Raw genomic sequence first — 23,636 nt, 5'->3', positions numbered from 1 at the left:
CACCCAATTTAGGAACATCTAAATATATAAAACAAATATTAACAGACAATAGGGAGAGAAGTTGACCCTAATACAATAATACATAATACAGTAATAATACAAAAGAAGTTGACTTTAATACCCCTACTGACATCACTCAGGCAGAATAGCAGTATCTATTGAATGATAAACAGATAAAGAAGATGTGATTGATATATGTATTATACAAGCAAATATTTTTTAGCTATAAAAAAGAGTAAAATCTTGTCATCTGTGACAATACGGATGGACCTTGAGAGCATTATGCTAAATGAAACAAGTTGAACAGAGAAAGAGAAATACTGTTTGAGCTCACAGATACAAAGAGGTTTGCAGTTTCCTGAAACAGAGCAAGGGAGTGGGCAAAATGGATGAAGGGAATCTATAGGTACAAATTTCTAGTTATAAAATAAGTACATTCATCGGGGGTGGGGGGGTGGGGTGTAGTGTACAGTATGGTGACCATAGTTGATGTCTGAATTGCATATTTGAAAGTTTCTACAAAAAAAAAATTATTAAAAGTCTCTTCATAAGAAAAAATATTTTTTATAATTATGTATGGTGATGGAAGTTAACTAGACTAATTTTTGTGATCATTTTGTAATATTAATACATGCAAACAGAATAAAAATACAGTTTACTAACTGAAAAATTGTTGCTACACTTTATGTATCTTTCCAGTTTTATTTTAGTTTTTAATATAGTGGTTAGTGATTGCTTTTGAAATAGAGTAAATATTTTATTTAAACAGTGCTTAAAAAAAAAAAACTTTTTATTTTGTATTGGTTAACAATGTTGTGATACTTCCTGGTGAACAAAAAAAGGACTCAGCCATACATATACATGTATCCATTCTCCTCCAAACTTCCCTCCCACTTATAGTAATTGGTCTGTTCGAGCTATATGTTCCTTTTTAACAAAGTCATCACAGGTTGTATGTTTCTAGAAACGTCCATTTTTTCTAGGCTATCCAATATGTTGACCTATAATTGTTAATAGTACTCTTTTAATTTTTTACATTTCTATGGTATCAGTTGTTATTTCCTCTCTTTCATTTCTTGTTTTGTTTTTATGGGTCCTCTCTCTTTTCTTCTAAATGAGATTAGCTAGTGATTTGTTAATTATGTTTCAAAAACTCACTCTTCGTTTTACTGAGCTTTCATATTGTTCTTTTGATCTCTATTTTATTTATTTCCTCTCTGGCCTATATTATTTTCTTCCTTCTGCTGACTTTGGATTTTATTTGTTGTTCTAATTCTTTTATATGGTGGGCTAGATTGTTTATTTGAGATTTTTCTTATTTATTGAGGAAGGCCTGTATTGATATAAACTTCCCTCTTAGAACAGATTTTGCTGCATCTCATAGAGTTTATACAGTTGTGTTTCATTGTCATTTGTCTTCAGGTATTTTCTGATCTCTTCCTTGATTTCATCATTGCTCCATTTTTTAAGTAGCACTTTGTATAGCCCATGTATTCATTTTTTTTTCCTACTTTATGTTGGTGCTTTCTAATTTCATACCAGAAAAGATACTTTAAATGCTTTCTATCATCTTAAATCTGCTGAGGCCTGTTTTGTAACCTAGTACGTAGTCTGCTCTAGAGAATGTTCCCTTTGTGTTTGAAAAGAATGTGTATTCTGTTATTTTGATGTAGTTCCCTATAGATATCACATAAGTTTAGTTGGCTTATCGTGGCATTTAGGACCTTTTGCCTACATGAGAGTCAGTTCAGTCGCTCAGTCATGTCCGACTCTTTGCAACCCCATGGACTGCAGCAAGCCAGGCCTCCCTGTGTGTCAACAACTCCCAGAGTTTATCCAAACTCATGTCCATTGAGTCAGTGATGCCACCCAACCATCTCATCCTCTGTCATCCCCTTCTCCTCCTGTCCTCAATCTTTTGCAGCATCAGGGTCTTTTCAAATGAGTCAGCTCTTTGCATCAGGTGGCCAAAATACTAGAGTTTCAGCTTCAACATCAGTACTTCCAATGAACACCCAGGACTGATCTCCTTTAGGATGGACTGGTTGGATCCCCTTGCAGTCCAAGGGACTCTCAAGAGTCTTCTCCAATACCACAGTTCAAAAGCATCAATTCTTTGGCACTCAGCTTTCTTCACAGTCCAACTCTCACATCCATACATGACTACTGGAAAAACCATAGCCTTGACTAGACGGACCTTTGTTGGCAAAGTAATGTCTCTGCTTCTTAATATGGAGAAGGGACTGGCTAACCACTTCAGTATTCTTGCCTTGAGAACCCCATGAACAGTATGAAAAGACATGTGAATAGGAAGACAGTACTGGGAAGCTGGCATTATTATTCCTAACAGCAACCCTTATTTAGTGACTGCATGGGTTGGTGCATAAATATCTCATCTCCCTCACGCCTAGCATAGGATTAACTGAGCCTCAACTGGGCACAGTGATAGCATGCCTAGTAACTCTCTGCTTGGCTCCCTTCTCTCAATTTTCTACCCTTCTACTGCTGGAGTCTAATATCTCCTCCTGCATAAATTGCTTTCCCTCAACTCCTTGGCTCAAGGTTCAGTTCAGTTCAGTTCAGTCGCTCAGTCGTGTCCGACTCTTTGCGACCCCATGAATCGCAGCACGCCAGGCCTCCCTGTCCATCACCAACTCCCGGAGTTCACTCAGACTCAAGTCCCTCGAGTCAGTGATGCCATCCAGCCATCTCATCCTCTGTCATCCCCTTCTTCTCCTGCCCCCAATCCCTCCCAGCATCAGAGTCTTTTCCAATGAGTCAGCTCTTCATATGAGGTGGCCAAAGTACTGGAGTTTCAGCTTCAGCATCATTCCTTACAAAGAAATCCCAGGGCTGATCTCCTTCAGAATGGACTGGTTGGATCTCCTTGCAGTCCAAGGGACTCTCAAGAGTCTTCTCCAGCACCACAGTTCAAAAGCATCAATTCTTCGGCACTCAGCCTTCTTCACAGTCCAACTCTCACATCCATACATGACCACAGGAAAAACCATAACCTTGACTAGACAGACCTTTGTTGGCAAAGTAATGTCTCTGCTTTTCAATATGCTATCCAGGTTGGTCATAACTTTCCTTCCTTCGTAAGCGTCTTTTAATTTCAAGCGTCTTTTAATTTTTTGGAGCCCTCCCAAAATAAAGTCTGACACTGCTTCCGCTGTTTCCCCATCTATTTCCCATGAAGTGATGGGACCGGATGCCATAATCTTCGTTTTCTGGATGTTGAGCTTTAAGCCAACTTTTTCACTCTCCACTTTCACTTTCATCAAGAGGCTTTTGAGTTCCTCTTCACTTTCTGCCATAAGGGTGGTGTCATCTCCATATCTGAGGTTATTGATATTTCTCCTGGCAATCTTGATTCCAGCTTGTGTTTCTTCTAGTCCAGCGTTTCTCATGATGTACTCTGCACATAAGTTAAATAGACAGGGTGACTATATACAGCCTTGACGTACTCCTTTTCCTATTTGGAACCAGTCTGTTGTTCCATGTCCAGTTCTAACTGTTGCTTCCTGACCTGCATACAAATTTCTTAAGAGGCAGATCAGGTGGTCTGGTATTCCCATCTCTTGCAGAATTTTCCAGTTTATTGTTATCTACACAGTCAAAGGCTTTGGCATAGTCAATAAAGCAGAAATAGATGTTTTTCTGGAATTCTCTTGCTTTTTCCATGATCCTGCAAATATCTTCCAAGCTAAGAATTCAGCCATATCGTGTTTGTAGATTGAAATTGTACATTGTGAGAGTATGGACACCACAAAAATGGCAACCACTACAGATCATATCTTTTGTGCCTCCAAAAGCCAGTTGCTAATCATTTACAGGTACATCACTACTTATTCTATTTCATCCTTTCCAGATGATGATACGTAGACTAGAGCAGGTAGCCAGGAGTGGTAAAATGCTGAGTGGAAATGCAAATGACAGAAAATTTATGTTAGACCCTGTAATTAAAGAATGATGTCCCTGGAAGATAAGGGAGAAGACTTAGCAGACATCTGATTTGTACCCATTATTTGGGAAAATGTTTATTTTGGACTGGAATCTAAAGTCTAAATGCACACTATTGTTGGATTATTGATCCTCATCTTTTCCAGGTGTAAAATGAGGTTAATAATGGTACCTACCTTTTAGGATAGTTGTGGAGATGATCTCTTGTAAAAAGAACAATACAGTGTCTGACACTTAGTAGGCTCCTAATAAATGTTTGCTATTTGCACATTTTGTTGCTAAGATTTAAGAGGCAATCATAATATTTAGTATGGAAATCCTTGGCAAATTCGTTACAGAATTTATTTAATAAGATTCATTATATTAGTTTTCCCCGTGAAATTTCTTTGCATGTCTCCTATGTGTAGGCAATATATTCAGGCATAAGAGACTTGCATAACTAGGGGATTATTTGTACTTTAAGGCTTACTGAAAGGGACGGCTGTCCTATGAGGTGTATTTCCTCAAACACTGTAAAATTGCAAAGGAAGCAGCTCTTCCTCTAGCAGGGCTGCCTTTTATCTTTAGCTGCTTACAAGCTCTTGGAACTCTTTGGGGATAATTGCAATGTAATGTGTAACAGCTGCTTACTAGGTAATTTACTCAGCTGCCACCACCTGTGGAGATTAGAATGGCTTTCCCCTCCTAACACTGGGCCCCTGGAATTTACAATCTTTTCCTTTTCTCTTCTCTGGTGGTATCACTCTTTCCCCTCATGCTTCACTAGGAAGTCAGCCATGTTAAAGTACACAAGTAGTGTGCCTGAAGGAGGAAATAAAAGCAAACAAACAAACTCTATGTGGGGTAGGTAGCCTTTAGGGCATAGTCTCTATGTGACCAGCAGGGCTAAACCTGAAGATGTATTAGGTTCCTCCAAGCCCACTTAAGTTTAGAATAGTGTTCTTACTTTTTTATGCTCTGTAGACACTTCGTACTCCAAGGCCAAAATTTGCCTATTACTCCAGGTACCTCTTGACTTCCTACTTTTGCATTCCAGTCCCTTAGATAAAAAGGACATCTTTTTGAGGTATTAGTTTTAGAAGGTCTGGTAGGTCTTCATAGAACCATTCAACTTCAGCTTCTTCAGTATTACTGGTCAGGGCATAGACTTGGATTACCGTGATATTGAATAGTTTGCCTTGGAAACAGAGATCATTCTGTCGTCCTTGAGATGGAAACTGAGTACTGCATTTCCGACTTTTTTGTTGACTATGAAGGGTATTCCATTTCTTCTAAGGGATTCTTGCCCACGGTAGAAGATATAATGGTCATCTGAGTTAAATTCACTCATTCCAGTCCATTTTAGTTCACTGATTCCTAAAACTCTTGCTATCTGCTGTCTGACCACTTCCAATTTGCCTTGATTCATGGACCTGATATTCCAGGTTCCTATGCAATATTGCTCTTTACAGCATCGGACTTCACTTCCATCACCAGTCACATCCACAACTGGGTGTTGTTTTTGCTTTGGCTCCATCTCTTCATTCTTTCTGGAGTTATTTCTCCACTGATCTCCAGTAACATATTGGGCACCTACCGACCTGGGGAGTTCATCTCTCAGGTTCCTTTTTGCCTTTTCATACTGTTCAATGGCGTTCTCAAGGCAAGAATACTGAACTGGTTTACCATTCCCTTCTCATTTTGTCAGAACTCTCCATCAAAGGCTAACAGAGTTTTGCCAAGACAACACTGGTCATAGCAAACACCCTCTTCCAACAACACAAGAAAAGACTCTACACATGGATATCACCAAATGGTCAATACCAAAATCAGATTGATTATATTCTTTTCAGCCAAAGATAGAAAGCTCTATAAAGTCAGCAAAAACAAGACTGGGAGCTGACTGTGGCTCAGATCATGAATTCCTTATTGCCAAGTTCAGACTTAAATTTAAGAAAGTAGGGAAAACTACCAGATCATTCAGGTATGACCTAAATCAAGTCCCTTATGATTACACAGTGGAAGTGACAAATAGATTCAAGGGATTAGATCTAATAGACAGAGTGCCTGAAAAACTATGGACAGAGGTTCGTGACATTGTACAGGAGGCATGATCAAGACCGTTCCCACAAAAAATGCAAAATGGTTGTCTGAGGAGGCCTTACAAATAGCTGAGAAAAGAAGAGAAGCTAAAGGCAAAGGAGAAAAGGAAAGATATACCCATTTGAATGCAGAGTTCCAAAGAATAGCAAGGAGAAATAGGAAAGCCTTCCTCAGTGATCAATGCAAAGAAATACATGAAAACAATAGAATGAGAAAGACTAGAGATTGCTTCAAGAAAATTAGAGATACCAAGGGAAATTTTCATGCAAAGATGGGCACAATAAAGGACACAAATGGTATGGACTTAACAGAAGCAGAAGATACTAAGAAGAGGTGGCAAGAATACACAGAAAAATTATACAAAAAAGATTATCATGATCCGTGTAACCACGATGGTGTGATCACTCACCTAGAGCCAGACATTCTGGAATGCGAAGTCAAGTGGGCCTTAGGAAACATCACTATGAACAAAGTTAGGGGAGGTGATGGAATTCCAGTTGAGCTATTTCAAACCCTAAAAGATGATGTTGTAAAAGTGCCACACTCAGTATGCCAGGAAATTTGGAAAACGCAGCAGTGACCACAGGACTAAAAAAGGTCAGTTTTCATTCCAATCACAAAGAAAGGCAATGTCAAAGAAAGCTCAAACTACCACACAGTTGCACTCATCTCACACGCAAGCAAAGTAATGCTCAAAATTCTCCAAGCCAGGCTTCAATGGTACATGAACCGTGAACTTCAGACATTCAAGCTGGATTTAGAAAAGCAAAGGAACCAGAGATCAAATTGCCAACATCTATTGGATCATGGAAAAAGCAAGAGAGTTGCAGAAAAAACATCTACTTCTGTTTTATTGACTAGGCCAAAGCCTTTGACTGTGTGGACCACAACAAACTGTGGAAAATTTTTAAAGAGAAGGGATACCAGACCACCTGACCTGACTCCTGAGAAATCTGTATGCAGGTCAAGAAGAAATAGTTAGAATTGGACATGGAACAACAGATTGGTTCCAAATCGGGAAAGGGGTACTTCAAGGCTGTATATTGTCACCAAGCTTATTTAACTTCTATGCAGAGTACATCATGCGAAATGCTGAGCTGGAAGAAGCCCAAGCTGGAATCAAGATTGCCAGGAGAAATATCAATAACCTCAGATGTGCAGATGACACCACCTTTATGGCAGAAAATGAAGAAGAACTAAAGAGCTTCTTGATGAAAGTGAAAGAGGAAACTGAAAAAGTTGGCTTAAAACTCAACATTCAGAAATGTTGTGATGGGACCATGGCATCTGGTCCCATCACTTCATGGCAAATAAATGGGGAAACAATGGAAACAGTGAGAGCCTTTATTTTCTTGGTCTCCAAAATCACTGCATATGGTGACTGCAGCCATGAAATTAAAAGATGCTTACTCCTTGGAAGGAAAGCTCTAATCAACCTAGACAGCATAGTAAAAAGCAGGGATATTACTTGGCCAACAAAGTCTGTCTAGTCAAAGCTATGGTTTTTCCAGTAGTCATGTATGGTTGTGAAAATTGGACTCTAAAGAAAGCTGAGCACTGAAGAATTGATGCTTCTGAACTTTGGCATTGGAGAAAACTTGTGAGAGTCCCTTGGACTGTAGGGAGTCCCTTGGACTGACAGTCCATCCTAAAGGAAATCAGTCCTGAATATTCATTGGAAGGACTGATGCTGAAGCTGAAACTCCAATACTTTTGCCACCTGATGTGAAGAACCGACTCATTTGAAAAGACCCTGATGCTGGGGAAGATTGAAGGTAGGAGGAGAAGGGACGACAGAGGATGAAATGGTTGGATGGCATCACTGACTCAATGGACATGAGTTTGAGTAGATTCCGGGAGTTGGTGATGGACAGGGAAGCCTGGCATGCTGCAGTCCATGGAGTCGCAAAGAGTAGTACATGACTGAGCAACTGAACTGAATAGACCCTTTGGAAGTGTTATGGGTTGAATTATGTCCACCCTAAAATATATGTTGTAGTCCTAACCTCTAGTATGTCAGAATGTGACCTTATTTGGAGATAGGATCTTTACTGAGTCAATCAAGTAAAGGTGAGGTCATTAGGGTGAGCCTTAATCCAGTAGTGACTGTAGTCCTTATGAAAAATGGGGAAATATGGAAAGAGACATATACACAAGGAGGAGGACATGTGAGGATGAAGGCAGATAGGAATGATCATCTAGAAGCCAAGGAATGTCAAACATTTCCAGAAAACCACTAGAGACTAAGAAAGAGTCATGGAACAGATTCTTCTTATAGTCCTCAGAAGAAGCCAACAGTGACAACACTTTGATCTCAGATTTGTAGCCTCCAGAACTGTGAAACAATAAACTTCTACTGTTTATGCTACTCAGCTTATAATACTTTGTTATGTCAGCTCTGGGAAACTGATAGAAGAAATCTGTGAAGGCACTAGACTTCTCAAAATATTTTTAAATGCATAAAATAACATAAAAAATAAGATGAAATAGATATATTAAAATATTGTAATCAAATTTTGCACAAAAGCATCTTTGTGATATAGTCATATGTATTTCTATATTAATTTCTATATGTGATCCAGTAATGGATCAAAGAAAACCACTGCAGTTTTGAAGTATGGATTAATATTAAAGATATTTTGAGGTCTGCAACAAATTTAATGGGATTTTAAAATATCTGTGATTTCAACTGTTTATAGGTGCTGCTCTTATTACTATTGCTTATTGCCTATGTTCATGATTGAAGGAAACAGTAAATTCCAGTCAGAAAATTAGTAAAAGTTAGGTCAAATTCACTGACCATCTGAATTCCTTCTACAAACACCTTTAAGGACTGCAGACTCTGGACCGAGAACTTTGGCTTCAGAGAGTTCACTTCAAGGAAACTTCCCTTAATATAACATCTGGTCACTTTGCTTAATCTTAGCTGTTCATTTATAACTTGATGTCTAGTTTCCAGACTGTATATTCCCTGGGGATTAAAATGATAAGTAATCCTTCTTTATTATTCAATATTTCACAGACGTTATTCTCTTAGATCTGGCACTGATCTTAAAGTTGTTATTGTAGATTCCCAGAATTTAATGTTGCCTTTGATGTGGCTATAGAGCTTCCTATTGAAACCCCCTAAACAGCGCCTCTACTTCTTCTCTTTGTTTCCAAATCTGGATTGGTTGAAGTTCGATTCCTATTAATACATCTTAAACTCAGAAAACTCCATTTTCACTCATCGTATCTCACCTGTAAAGACCTGTTCTTTTCTGTCTTCACATTTCTATATCCTCCCAGACACTCAGTCTCCTGCTCTCACCAGTATGCAGTGAACCTCCTGAGACTTGGACAATCTCCAATTCCAGCAAGGACTATGTCTGCAGACTCCAGCTGAAGCAGATCTTGGCTTCATAGTCAAGGTCTATGGAAAAACCTTGACAGTGTTCTTGACACCTGTCTATCCATTCATATGACTCTTATTCTTTTACCCTTCACTTCCTAGACATGTCCTATTTTCATATTTCCCATCTGGTCTTTTTCCAAGATTTTTCCTCTTCCCTCTCACAATATTCCCTAAAACCTGCATGTTGGCTTCCCTGGCTTAACCCAGTGACTTGTCTTGAATTGTCACTGTTGAGTCCTCTGACTTTTGACTGCCTCTCTTATACAGCAGTCCAATACTAGATGATATCTTATTTATGATAATTTCTTTGGCCTCTCATCTCAAACCTTGCTCAGTTACCAATTTCAAGATACTTTCATGTGTTTCTGTGTCAACAATTTCAGATTGTATTTACTCCTTCCAGTTGTGCCTCAGGTTTTTTGATCCCAGATACTGCCTAAGTGACATATGTACATGTGTGCATGCTAAGTTGCTTCCGTCATGTCCAACTCTTTGCAACCCTATGGACAGTAGCCCACTGGGCTGCTCTGTCCATGGGATTATCCAGGCAAGAATACTGGAGTGGGCTGCAATGCCCTTCTCCAAGAGATCTTCTCAACCCAGGGATCAAGTCCACATCTCCTACTTCTCCTGCATTGGCAAGCGGCACTTCCCTGGTGGCTCAGATGGTAAAGAATCTGGCTGCAATGTGGGAGACACAGGTTTGGTTCATAAGTTGGGAAGATTCCCTGTAGAAGGGAATGGCTACCCACTCCAGTATTCTTGCATGGAGAACTGAGGAGCCTGGCAGGCCACAGTCCATGGAGTCACAAAGAGTTGGACACGACTGAGTGACTAACACTTTTTCTTTACCACTAGCACAACAAAAGCATAATGAAACCCTCTCATTTCTCCCTCTATCCACTCTAGCGTAACTAATGAATGTCTTAAATTTTTGAGAAATATATATGTACATACAAATTTAAAGAGAATCAAGTTGATTTCAGTATTTATAATCAAGGTCCGTCTAGTCAAGGCTATGGTTTTTCCAGTGGTCATGTATGGATGCGAGAGATGGACTGTGAAGAAAGCTGAGCACTGAAGAATTGATGCTTTTGAACTGTGGTGTTGGAGAAGACTCTTGAGAGTCCCTTGGACTGCAAGGAGATCAAACCAGTCCATTCCAAAGGAGATCAGCCCTGGGTGTTCTTTGGAAGGAATGATGCTAAAGCTGAAACTCCAGTACTTTGGCCACCTCATGCGAAGAGTTGACTCATTGGAAAAGACTCTGATGCTGGGAGGGATTGGGGGCAGGAGGAGAAGGGGACGACAGAGGATGAGATGGCTGGATGGCATCACCGACTCAATGGATGTGAGTTTGAGTGAACTCTGGGAGATGGTAATGGACAGGGAGGCCTGGCGTGCTGTGATTCATGGGGTTGCAAAGAGTCGGACATGACTGAGCAAATGAACTGAACTGAACTGAGATACACAATTCACTTTAGTTTATGTTTTTCCTGTGTTATGCTAAATCCTTGAAGGACATTTAGTCATCTCTAAAGAATATGTATTAGGGTTCCCAGGTAGCTCGGTGATAATGAATCTGCCTGCCAATGAAGGAGATGCAGGAGATGAGGGTTAGATCCCTGAGTCAGGAAGATCCCCTGAAGAAGGAAATGGCAACACACTCCAGTATTATTGCCTGGAAAATCCCATTGACAGAGGAGACTGGCAGACTACAGTCCACAGGGTCACAAGAGCTGGACATGACTTAGTGACTGAGCACACATGCAAAAGAATATGTTTACCTTTTTGTTTTTGAATTGTTCACATTTGTTCTAGCGAAATTCTTATTCATGGTAATCACAGTAACATCATTTTAATCTGTTATTTGTGACTCAGTCATGGCTCTTAAGTGAGTGTGCCCAACACACCAGATACATGCCTGCACTGAAAACTTTTATCTTAATTCTATGAGGTTCCATGTAGGTGTCCCTACATTTTTTCTGCTGAATTTGGATTATATTGGATTAGAATCCATTCCTTTGGCAACATTTTGTTTCTGTGGGCTTTCATCAACCCACTTATAAAAGGCCCAACAGCATGTCTGTATTCAAAGCCTGAACCAGCTTGATGTATTAATGCTTGCAGAGGAAAACTATAATGATGGTGACTATTCTCAATTTGTTCTGTGAAACTGCCCAGCAATTCAGTTCTGTTTCTATTATTTCTGTTGGCTTTTTTCCTCCTCCGTAGCAGCTTTAAAAAATATTCCAATCTCCTAAAATCTTATATATTCTAACTTCACATGCCCTGAGCATATTGTATAAATACTTATTTCCAGTAGAAAACAGATAGCAGTTGATGACATGATATCAAACCTATAAATTTATTTGTATTTGCATAAAGACTGTCCTGTTTAACTTTTGTTAACAATGTAAGGAATGACTGACCCATGAAAAGACAATGCATGTATCAGTATTCTGACTTATCTATTTCAACTCCTCAGGGTCCTTGCTTCACCAGTATCCTTGCTTGTAGAACACAATGTCAGTGTCCTATGGCTATACCAATTCCTTTCTGTTCCCATATAAATCAATCAAATCTCATGGGAAGCCCCAGGGACTCTGCCTGATGGCATTTTCTGGCTGCAAGAGCTTGCTTAACCTGCATGTGAGTAGGAAGACAGTACTGGGAAGTTGGCATTATCATTCCTCACAGCAACCCTTATTTAGTGACTGCATGGGTTGGCGAATAAATATCTCATCTCCCTCATGCCTGCTGCTGTTGTGGCTGCTAAATCACTTCAGTCGTGTCCAACTCTGTGCGACCCCAGAGATGGAAGCCCACCAGGCTCCCCCGTCCCTAGGATTCTCTAAGCAAGAACACTGGAGTGGGTTGCCATTTCCTTCTCCAATGCATGAAAGTAAAAAGTTAAAGTGAAGTCACTCAGTCGTGTCTGACTGTTAGCGACCACATGGACTGCAGCCTACCAGGCTCCTCTGTCCATGGGATTTTCCAGGCAAGAGTACTGGAGTTGGGTGCCATTACCTTCTCCTCCCTCATGCCTAGGGTAGGATTAACTGAACCTCATTTGGGCACAGTGATAGCATGCCTAGTAACTCTCTGATTGGCTCCATCTCCCAATTTTCTATCCTTTTACTGCTGGAGTCTAATATCTCCTCCTGCATAAGTCGCTTTCCCTCAACTCCTTGGATCAAGGTCAGTTTCTGTGGAATGGTGGTCAGTCATTCAATCACGCCCAACACTTTGCAGCCCTCATGAACTGCAGCCCACTAGTCTCCTCTGTCCATGGAATTTTCCAGGGAAGAATACTGGAAAAGATTGCCATATCTTACTTCAGGCATCTTCCCAACCAGGGATTGAACTCACATCGGCAAGCAGGTTCTTTATCACTAGCGCCACCTGGAAAGCCCCAGTTTCTAGCAGTAGTAGCGTTAGTCACTCAGTCATGTCCGACTCTTTGCGATCCCATGGACTGTAGCCCACAAGGGTCCTCTGTCCATTGGGGATTCTCCAGTCAAGAATACTGGAGTGGGTTGCCATTCCCTTCTCCAGAGGATTTTTCCCAACCCAGGGATCGAGTCTGGGTCTCCTGCATTGCAATCAGATTCTTTAGCATCTGAGCTACAGGGAAGTTCCTTCAAGTTTCTAGGGGATCTTAACTTAATGGTGGACTTAAGCCCAATTGCAAGGCAGGGCAATGCTAACATTAAGTAGAACGACAGGACATCCTGCCATCTGCTAGCCATCAAAACCCCTGTGGTAGTGTGGAATAGGGTATAAATCGGGGTTACACTGACTTACTCAGTAGCTCTACAGCCTGATCTCTGGTGATATGGAGTTGGTTGGCTTTTATTAATTGAGATAGATACTCTAATGGAAGAACAGAATAGACACAGATCAGACAACTATGGACTTGGGTTACAGTATAAAAGCTAAGAGTTGTCAGTGACAGTATTTAAGGAGACTTTTATTTACTACAACAGGAGAGCAGATTCTGCTGAAAATCAGAAATCAGATTTGATTTTGAGAGTTGTGGAACTAAAAAGGGTGCTTATATCACAGCTTCTGCATAAAGATAGGGCCCTAATATGAAAGGATTGAGATTCTGAGACTAGAGTTGGAGATGTATAAGTGGATGCATTTAAGAACATGGAATCTTTCAATTCCCCCAAACCCTCTGGGCTGGTAAATGTGGCCCCTTCTCTCTTGATAATGGAGAAGTATGTGCCCCATTGCTTGGAAATTTTGCAGAACTCTCACCTGAATCAAATTCTTTATAAAACAATGCTTGCCTCCTCAGGATGTATACACATATTAACATTACATGTCTAATGTTAAAAAAAAAGAGATGGCATAAGCCAACTGAAGGTACTTATCCATATTTTACTGTAATGATTATGTTTATTAATACCATAATAATATTTTGGCAGAGCCAAAATGGCAATTAGAAGGTCTTATTAACCTGTAAGGAACCTGTGGGAATGGCTAATAGACAATTGTGGTTCCAGGATAAAGAGACACAGGGATCTAACAAGAGTGCTGCTTTACTTATATGTTATAAAAACAACAAGAAAGGGCAAGCTGAAGGCTCATGTCGGTAATTACAATGTGCCGGGGTCCAGCCCCAGCAGGATCCAGGGGTACCCTCAGGATGATGGCATAGGCGAAAGGATAGCAAAACAAAAAGAACAGAGGCTTGATCTTCCTTGATTAATATAGAAAGCCAATAAAGCTCCTGTGTTCCAAGGAGTCATCCTGAAAGAAGAAGAGAGAGAGAAAAGGAAAAAAAGAATGACACGGGGAGACCAAGCTTCAGTGAGTGAGGCCCATAACTTTATTTTCAAAAGGAACTTTCATACCTTGACTTGTACATAGAGGGAAATGAAAGATGCAAAGTCATACAGAGTCAGCCCAAACATTACATCTGTTTTGTCTTTATCGAAACCAGGATTTTTTCTGCATACCTTTCCCGTAAACAATGTTGTGTACAATATCTTCTGGCCTTGGAGGCCTGTGGACATTTTATGACCCTTTTTTGATAAAGGCTGATCAGCCAGAAAACTTGTTTTCCCTTAAAGTGTTTCTTCTTTATTTCTCCCAGCCTCAGAAAGTACTAAACAGAGTTACATTCTTAGGGAGCAAAGGTGCAGTGAGTTACAACAAAGAAAGAACCAATTAGCTCAAAGGTCTGATGTGGTTAATTCCAAGGCTACTACTTGTTTTTCTTACATTCCAACTATGTTAACCAATGCACTCCCAGGTACACAGTGGATAAGGGATATGGGCACTTGGCAGCAAGCATTGGCCCAATAATGAAGCCCTTTACCAGTACTATCTATTCTAATAATTTTTCATCTCTTAAAGGGCTCTATGCTCATTAGGACTTTTAGAATGTTTTGGCTTCCCGTGCCTTTCAAGGCTGGGGAGTTGTGAACAATCATGTGTGTTAATTGCAAGAGTATGGATCAACCTGTCAGGCAAGCTAGAATGCCAACAGAGGGGTTAAAATAGAAATATTCCTTTCATGCCCAGGAGACTTATTAATTAAAGCTCTAAGTTGACGTCTTCCAGAGACAGGTGTTCGGGGATACCCCCTGTTAATGTCAGGAGAGTTGGTGAAAGGCACAAAATAGTAAGACAGACAGATTCTGGTTTTGGGGTAGATGCTCGAGCAGATCCAGGGGGTCCCTTGAGGCCTGATCTGCCTTTGCCTGTCAGGTTCTCTCCGCATGACCTTTGTCATGGGTGGGATCTCCCATGGTGGCTCCTGGCAACAATGGATAAATCACATTAAGTTCTCAAACCCAAATCCCATCAATTGAACACAAACCAGGTATTTCAAAGGAAAAAAAAAACAAAAACAAAAGATCCACTAGCAATAATAGCAAGCATATTTAGTTCTGATACCCATCCTTTCAAATAGGGCTTGTGACCATTTACCAGACCAAGTGTACCTTGAGTAAAATGGGAATACCAAGATTTTTTGAGAGCTATTATACACAGAGTCTGAACTAACACTGATATCAGGAGACTCCAAATCTCATTATGGCCTTCTATTATTATAAAATGGGGTTCTAGTGCAACTCCATCTCAAGTAAGTACAGAGGGTCTATAGGTCTACCCTGAGTACAAAACTGATAGGTATATCTGGAAGCTGGAAGAGTCTTCACATTGACTTCTTAAACTTTGAGTTAAGAGATATTATGAAACTGCTCCTGCTTCTATAGGGCCAAGACAGTAAATTAGAAAAGTGATATTGCATTTGAAGTCGATGGGAGAAATTATCGCCACCCTCAAAGATTTAAAGTTTGACTTACTGATGAAGGAAGAAGAAGAAATTTATCACTGGTTATACATTGGTCCTGCTTATGAATCTGCCTGCAATGTGCTAGAGCTCTGTTTGATTCCTGGATTGGGAAGATCCCATGGAACAGGGAAAGGCTAGCCACTCCAATATTCTGGCTTGGAAAAGTCCATGGACTGTATAGCCCATGGGGTCGCAAAGAGTTGGACACGACTGAGCGACTTTCACTTTCACGCATTGGTCAGCCAGTATGTTTATGCAACCTAAAAATGGACAGTTGCCACACTCTAACCCCATTCAAGGCAGTCCCTGAAAAAGAAGAAGGTAAATCTTCCCAGTCGACAGAGCTTTAGCAATATACCTGGTTCACTGACTTGGTATGAAGGGAGAAATAACTGAGGTAAAGATACACATAGACACAAAGGCAGTGGCAGATGGTTTGGTTAGGAGGCCTGAAATGAACAAGATTCAAAAGTTAAAGACAAGAACACAGGGAAGAAGAATACGGGTGGATCTATGTGAGTGGAATCAAAGTTTGCAGATATTTGTGTGAAGTTTGCAGATATTTGTTTTACATCAATTTCCACCAGAAAACATCAAAAGTCACTTCTGTAAAACAGATAAATTATCCAGTGGATATCAGCCAGCCTTGACCTTGGCCACCTCAGTCTTAGTACAAGAGGCTCTTGAAGAGAATAATTATATTGGCAGGAAAGGAGGCTCTGCACATTCTCTCAACCACAGGCACCTTTCATCTGTGCTGATGTGTGTGATTTAGCCACTGCTGAATGTCTCATGTGCTGGCAGTAAAGACCAACACTGAGTCCTTGGTATGGTTTCATCCCTTGAGAACAATATCTGGACACCTGAAGGCAAATGGTTTGGAACAAACCCATTCCACCTGAGACAGGCCAAGGATAAATACATATACCTAGTATGAATTTTCCTTCTCAACTGGCAGAGCTATCCATGACCTCACAGAGTGTATGATTTAGCAACATTCAATCCCATCTTAATATCACCTTGATCCACCTAGACTATAACCACAGATGAGAAAAGGATCACATCTGTCATGGATACCACTGTGCTCCCTAACCCTTGCAGAACTCTAGGCAGAATATAGATAATCAGTTGATTGAGATGTATTTTTATTTTTTAAAAAAGGAAGGCATTTTGAAAACAAATCTCTCCTCAAGGATATTTAAAAGTATATTTCACACCCTTCTCAATGAACTAACTATACATCACCTCCAGAGACAAACCCACTAAATTTTTCAGACATTATTTTCCAAGAATGAATAAAATATTAGTGAATTTCTCTTAAGTTCTCAGATACATGAGTTAGAGGAATAGGGTTTTTTTTCAAAGAGGTGAGTAAATAATATAATAGAATTTTTAAGAGAGAAAAACATGAATTCAATCTCACATTCCTGATTATGTTCTCAGCTGGATAATTCATAAAAGTGTGAATTGATGCCACATTTGAGCAAGAAATCAAGCTTAAGTATATCATAGTGAGTTATATTGTGAAGTTTTAATAGTTTTTAATTTTTAAAAAAAGTTATCAAGTAGACCTTGGACAAACATAGCTCATATAAACTGTAGTATATTTAAGCAAAATTATGTGTAACCTCAAATAATTTTGCCTCACATGAAAATTCAAGGAGCTTCATGGGACACTGGATATTATGAACTACATTTGATCAGAAGAAAGTTTTGTTGTGGCAATTTATAAAGAGTACTTGCTGATGACTCTAAAAGATACCTATAAAAATCTGGTCATATACATTTATTAGAGCAATAAAATCTCCAATATTATGAATTCTATAATACAATTATTTAGCTTTAGTTGTACGGGTATAACTATAACATACGTACATACAAATTAACAAGCATTTTTCTTGTAAGTTTGCCAGTCTTCAAGTGCAATGTTGCTGTGCCTACACAAATCATTATGTCTGCCTATCATGACCAAATGGCTAGAAATGGAAACATACATGGACACAGGGGTCATTCAATTACTGAATTGCCAAGGGATCCAAAAGTCATTTAGTACATTGATTATTTACAATTTTGTATGGATGTTTCTAAAAGCACAGTTTTACAAATAAAGGCAAGTATGTAAACAATAATGCAATATGCTATAGATATTTCTAGTGAAAACAGTGTAAATAGACAGTGTTGGAAAATGCCAGGCAGTCAGTGCTCTAAATCTAAATTTAGATTTAACTTTTTTTCCCCATAAATCTATTTACTCACTTTTCTAGGCTGAATTTCGTAGTCCAACAGCTCTACACCTCAGCTCCCTGCCCCTCGGCTATGCTGACACAACAAAATCTCAACCTGGATGAACTTTTTTGGCTACATTCTCTGCTCTGATAAAAAAGGTTTCTAAAAAAAAGATCACGTGATCAGGTAGGTTAACGTGAGCACAATTTCATGACCTTTGATATCAAATGGGGCATTAACATTGCCAATTTCCTCCATAGTTTCCATATTCAACTCTCCACTCCTCACAGTGGCTCCATCCTCCTCAAATCCCTATAGCATCTCTTCCAGCCTCACTCTAAGTAGGAAACTTTGCCTCTTCTCAAAGAAATTAGAAAATATGGTGGGGGATGAGGGGAGTATGGGAATGGACAAGACAGTCCCTTAGCTTTCTTTGTCCAATTTATAAAATCATGTCTTCATTCAAAATATCTTTTATTCCTATTCACACATCCCTTGGGGAAAATCCTCACCAACAATGGGCTGATAGTAGGAATAGGAATTAGAGATATTTGGCAAAATATTAACAATTAAAATCTTCCTTCTTTGGGCCTATCATTGTATTTTTTAGAAATACACTCCATGAAGAAGAGGGATGATAATATAGCTATTGTGTTTTTAAATAGCAAAAACATTGTAAGCTTTCCATCTTTTAATTATTAAGGAATTGGTCAAATAGACTGTTGTTGTTATTTAGTCACTAAGTTGTGTCCAACTCTTTTGTGACCCCATTGATGTAGCCTTCCAGGCTCCTCTATCCATGAGATTTTCCAGGCAAGAATACTGGAGTGGGTCACCATTCACTTCTTCAGATCTTCCTGAACCGGGGATCCAACCTTTATCTGCAGCATTAGCAGGTGGATTCTTTACCACTGAGCCACTTGGGAAGCCCTTAAATAGACTGCTGTAGACTAAATAAATGTTTGTTTTTCCACCTCAAAATTCACGTGGAAACTAATTCCCAGTATGATGGTATTAAAAGTTGAGCCGTTTGGTAGGTAATTTGATCCTAAAGGTAGAGAGTCCTCATGAAGATTACTGCCCTTATAAAAGAGACCTCAGAGAGCTCCCTGACCCTTCTGCCATGTGAGAAGACAGACATCTATAAACAGGAAGTAGGCACAGAAGAATGCTGTTGTCTTGTTCTTGGGCTTTTAGCATCCAGAATTGCAAGAAATATATTTCTGCCCTTTAAGCCTGGGTTGTCTATGGTATTTTTGTTATAGCAGTCCCAATGAACTGAGGCAATATCCTACAATGGAATATTATGACTGCTGAGGAGACTAAAAATACTAGGAAGACTTTTAAAAACTGAAGTTGCTTTCTAGTACTAAGATAGAGAGATGTCTATATATATCCATAATATATTATGTAAAAGTGAAAAAATATATTCTTTACACTGAGATTTATAATTCTATTTTACATAATAGATATATATGCTTATCAGTTCGTTTTTTAAACCTTGAAAGAATAAATGGTTTTCAAAAACAGTTATCCTGTGCTAGATTTGAATTTACAGGGTCACTTTTAGATTCTAATTTGCATATCCTTGTATTCAAATTTTCTAAAGGAGGCAGATTACATTTACAATTAGAAAGAAAAAATTATTTAAAACTATTTTATGAAAGTCTAAGGACAAAATTCTAATGTAAAGCTATAATGGGCTCTCTCAGCAACATTACTTTATAAATTATCACCTTTCTTTGTAAAGTCTCCATTGGATGTTTCCTCTTTGCAGTTAGCGCCTGTACCTGATCTAGTCTATCTCATGTTATCCTTCTACCATATGCTACATCTAACAAATGTCCATCTCACTTCATCATCATGCTTGACATCTTGAATTAATTGTTTCTATGTCCTCACTGCTCTTTTATTTGGTTCTTTTATTTATCGATTTGCAGTGATCTGCTTCAGTATCTTGTATACGACAGTCTTCATTCTCACAAAAGTTCGCAAAGACCTCTTTGTGGATAAATCCAACAGGCAGTTTTCTGTTCTCTTCTTTGAACTTCCTGAGGTGTTTGCCACTGGTAACTACTTCTTCCTTGAATCTCTTCTATTAAATCCCATGATACCACATTTCTTTGGTTTTCCTCAACCAATATACCTGTTTCTTACCATTAATTTTTAGGGGTTCTTTTCATCTGCCTGCCTCTAAATGAATTTTATCTTCAACTGAACTACTTTTTTTTAAAAATTTATTTATTTTAATTGAAGGCTAATTACAATATTGTATTGGTTTTGCCATATATCAACATGAATCCACCACGGTGTACACGTGCTCCCCATCCTGAACCCCCCTCCCACCTCCCTCCCCGTAGCATTCCTCTGGGTCCTCCAGAGGAATGCACCAGCCCCAAGCATCCTGTATCCTGCATCGAACCTGGACTGGCGATTCGTTTCTTATATGATATTATACATGTTTCAATGCCATTCTCCCAAATCATCCCACCTTCTCCATCTCCCACAGAGTCCAAAAGACTGTTCTATACATTTTTGAAGAGATACAAATAGAGGCAGAATATGTTCTAGAATTAAGAAAAGCTTGAGTTTGAATCTTGGCCCTGTCATAGGCTTATCAGGGGACCTGTGAAAAGTAGCTTTCTCCCTCTGGCATGTGTTTTCCCTGTAATAAAAAAGGAATTAGTTTTCTTATATGGTTGTTTTTTTGCATTAAATACTTACAACTATGAATGTCATATAATAAATATTTAACAGCTGGTGCTGTTACTACTCTGATTTTGTAATCTCTCCTGGGAAACCTCTACTCTACAACTATTACATATAAACCAATGACAACCTACTCTTTCATTTCTAGCCCAAACTCTCTCCTAAACTTGTAAACTATTAGATAGATCTATTTCATGGTAATCAAAATTAACATCCAAATCTAATCTCAGTTAGCTCTCTGACAGTCCTCAGAAAAATTTGTCCTTCTGAATGGATGGGGTGACAGTCATTGAATTCTCCTAAATGAAAATCAGGAAGACATCTTTAGTGTTCCCTTTTTCATTTTTTTACATAGTCACTAAATATTGTTGATTCTTACTCTACAATATTTGTAAAATTTATCCACTTTTACCTTTTCACCATCTCAGTTTATGACATCAACTCCTATGCTGGTTACAGCTAGTGGCTCTTGATCTCCCATACCTTTAGGTTTACATTTTTAATTCTGCTTATTCTTTTCATCATCTATTTATACACTGTAATTATTAACTATTCTTAAGTTCTTAAAATATTTCTATGACTTTCCTATATTTTGGCCCCATTTGTTACCACCACTCTCATTATGGTCTCTCCATTACCACCTGCCAATCCATCCTTTATACATTACAAAACAGTATTAAATTCCTCTAATGAGCTTTATATCTTCAACCTGTAACATACTACCTTCTCTCTTCAATCTACTCGCCTCTTCTCTTGATTGAAATGCATTCACTCTTTAGATACTACTTCCTGTGGTAATTTTCTTTCCAAAATCTTATCTAGCTTCCCCCTTCACTTCATTTCCTCTCATAGAAATATATATACCTGTATCAAAATACTTGTTTCAGGAAGTTAAAATTTCCATTTTCATATGTCTTTTTCTTTGAACCAACATTTCTCAATTCATATCTGTTTCTTCTCTGAGGTAATTTTCTCAAACAAATGTGAAATGGAATCACCTAGGATGCTTATCAGAGCTTCCCTTGTGGCTCAGATGGTAAAGAATCTGCTTGCAATGTGGGAGATCTGGGTTCAATCCCTGGGTTGGGAAGATCCCCTGGAGAAGGGACAGGCTGTCCACTTCAGTATTCTGGCTTATCAATTATCTATATTCCTGAGTCCCACTTCTAGTTAAATATTACAAAAGGATCACTTGTTGCAAATATTACATGTTGCAAAGGATCACATGTTGCAAAGGCATCGAATAATGTAAAAGAATAACATCTTTTCCCTGACAAAACTCAATTAAAGGGTAGTACAATAAATCAAAATGTCATTGTTACAATAGTAGCCTGCAAGTCCAGAAATACAATAGAAATGAGGAAGATGAACCTATTTCAATCAATTTTTGGAAGGTGGGAAGCAAATGATAAGATGATAACTATCTTGGTGCAGTGGAAGAACTTAACATTTTAGTGCCAGGAAAAGGGAAACACTGACCATAAATAGCCAGTTTGCCCCAAGAATGGTCTGAGAAGTTTAGCACCTAAACATCAGGCTGAAGCTGAAAACAGAAAAATATCTGGAAACCTACATTCCAAACAGGTGGGAAAAAAAAACAGGCCCTCAATCCATTTGCACACAAATAAGTGACTAAACTTTTTTCTCCAGACTCTACATGATTCCGTTTAGACTGGGCAAACTGCAAATAGTAGGTTCAAAATTCAAGAATAGTATGCACCTTACAAAGAGGTTTCCACATGTGGCTGGAAACAGGGATTAAGTAAATGTCTATGTATTATTTTATTGAAAGGATTCTGAGAAAATGGTGAAGTAGGAAGGGCCAGGAATCTTTGTCCTCACCTAGACAACATGTGTACTGTCAGAACCTATCTGCTGTAACTACCTTAGAGCTCAGTAGTCTCTTGAAGAGTTGCAACTTCTAGGGGAAAGCTTACAGAATAAATTGCAGTTCAGTTCAGTTCAGTCACTTAGTCGTGTCCAACTCTTTGTGACCCCATGGACTGTAGCACGCCAGGCTTCCCTGTCCATCACCAACTCCCAGAGCCTACTCAAACTCATGTCCATTGGAGTCAGTGATCCCACCCAACCATCTCATTCTCTGTTGTCCCCTTCTCTTCCTGCCCTCAATTTTTCCCAGCAACAGGGTCTTTTCAAATGAGTTCTTCACATCAGGTGGACAAAGTACTGGAGTTTTGGCTTCAGCATCTGTCCTTCCAATGAATATTTAGGACTGATTTCCTTTAGGATGGACTGATTGGATCTCCTTGCAGTCCAAGGGACTCTCAAGAGTCTTCTCCAACACCACAGTTCAAAACCATCAATTCTTCGGTGCTCAGCTTTCTTTATAGTCCAACTCTCACATCCATACATGACTGCTGGAAAAACCATAGCTTTGACTAGACAGACTTTTGTTGGCAGTTAGTGTAAGGCAATTACAGTATTAGCTCAGCAGTGGCTACCCACCTGCCACCCTAACTCTGTATCAGCAAACTTGTACATATTCTTGCAGCAGCTTCCACACACCTATGGGACACAAGGTGGGTAAAAAGGACCCTGTTCTTCAAGTATCTAGGATCTACATTCTGATCACTGAGTTCTGCTTCTGACCATGGAAGTGCAGACATAGAAATAGGCAACTATGGTGATACCACTACTTCCTTTATTGTAAGTCCCTTCTTGGGTTGAAACAACTACTAGGGTATCTAGAGGGACAATACCTTAATCCACACACCCCCTTTTTACCCTTATTCCTCCCTTTGTGAGCCAGACATTACAGAGTTGAATATTCAAAAGTAACTACATATATGGAGGAAAAGAAGCTAACTGTGCATAGCCAGAGAAAAGCAAAGACTCAAAAAAGATCTGAAAGACCTCAAGTTTAAACCTCAGTATGATCCTTAGAATGGCAATTGCCTAAAACAACCAAATCAAAAACAAAAACAGCAA

General features: G+C 39.2%; 1 long non-coding RNA gene across 1 annotated transcript in view; it reads left to right on the top strand.

The window, feature by feature from the left end:
• Positions 1-23,636, top strand: part of LOC132345723 (uncharacterized) — a 91,824-nt gene that overhangs the window by 21,592 nt on the left and 46,596 nt on the right. Inside the window, exon 2 of the long non-coding RNA XR_009495219.1 lies at positions 18,017-18,164. This is a non-coding gene — a long non-coding RNA (uncharacterized lncRNA). The remainder of the gene's footprint in view (positions 1-18,016; positions 18,165-23,636) is intronic.

The sequence above is a fragment of the Bos taurus genome, chromosome 7, assembly GCF_002263795.3.
Source record: "Bos taurus isolate L1 Dominette 01449 registration number 42190680 breed Hereford chromosome 7, ARS-UCD2.0, whole genome shotgun sequence".
Taxonomy (NCBI): Eukaryota; Metazoa; Chordata; class Mammalia; order Artiodactyla; family Bovidae; genus Bos; species Bos taurus.
Note: the sequence above shows the minus strand (reverse complement) of the source record. Positions and strands in the feature narration are given on the sequence as shown.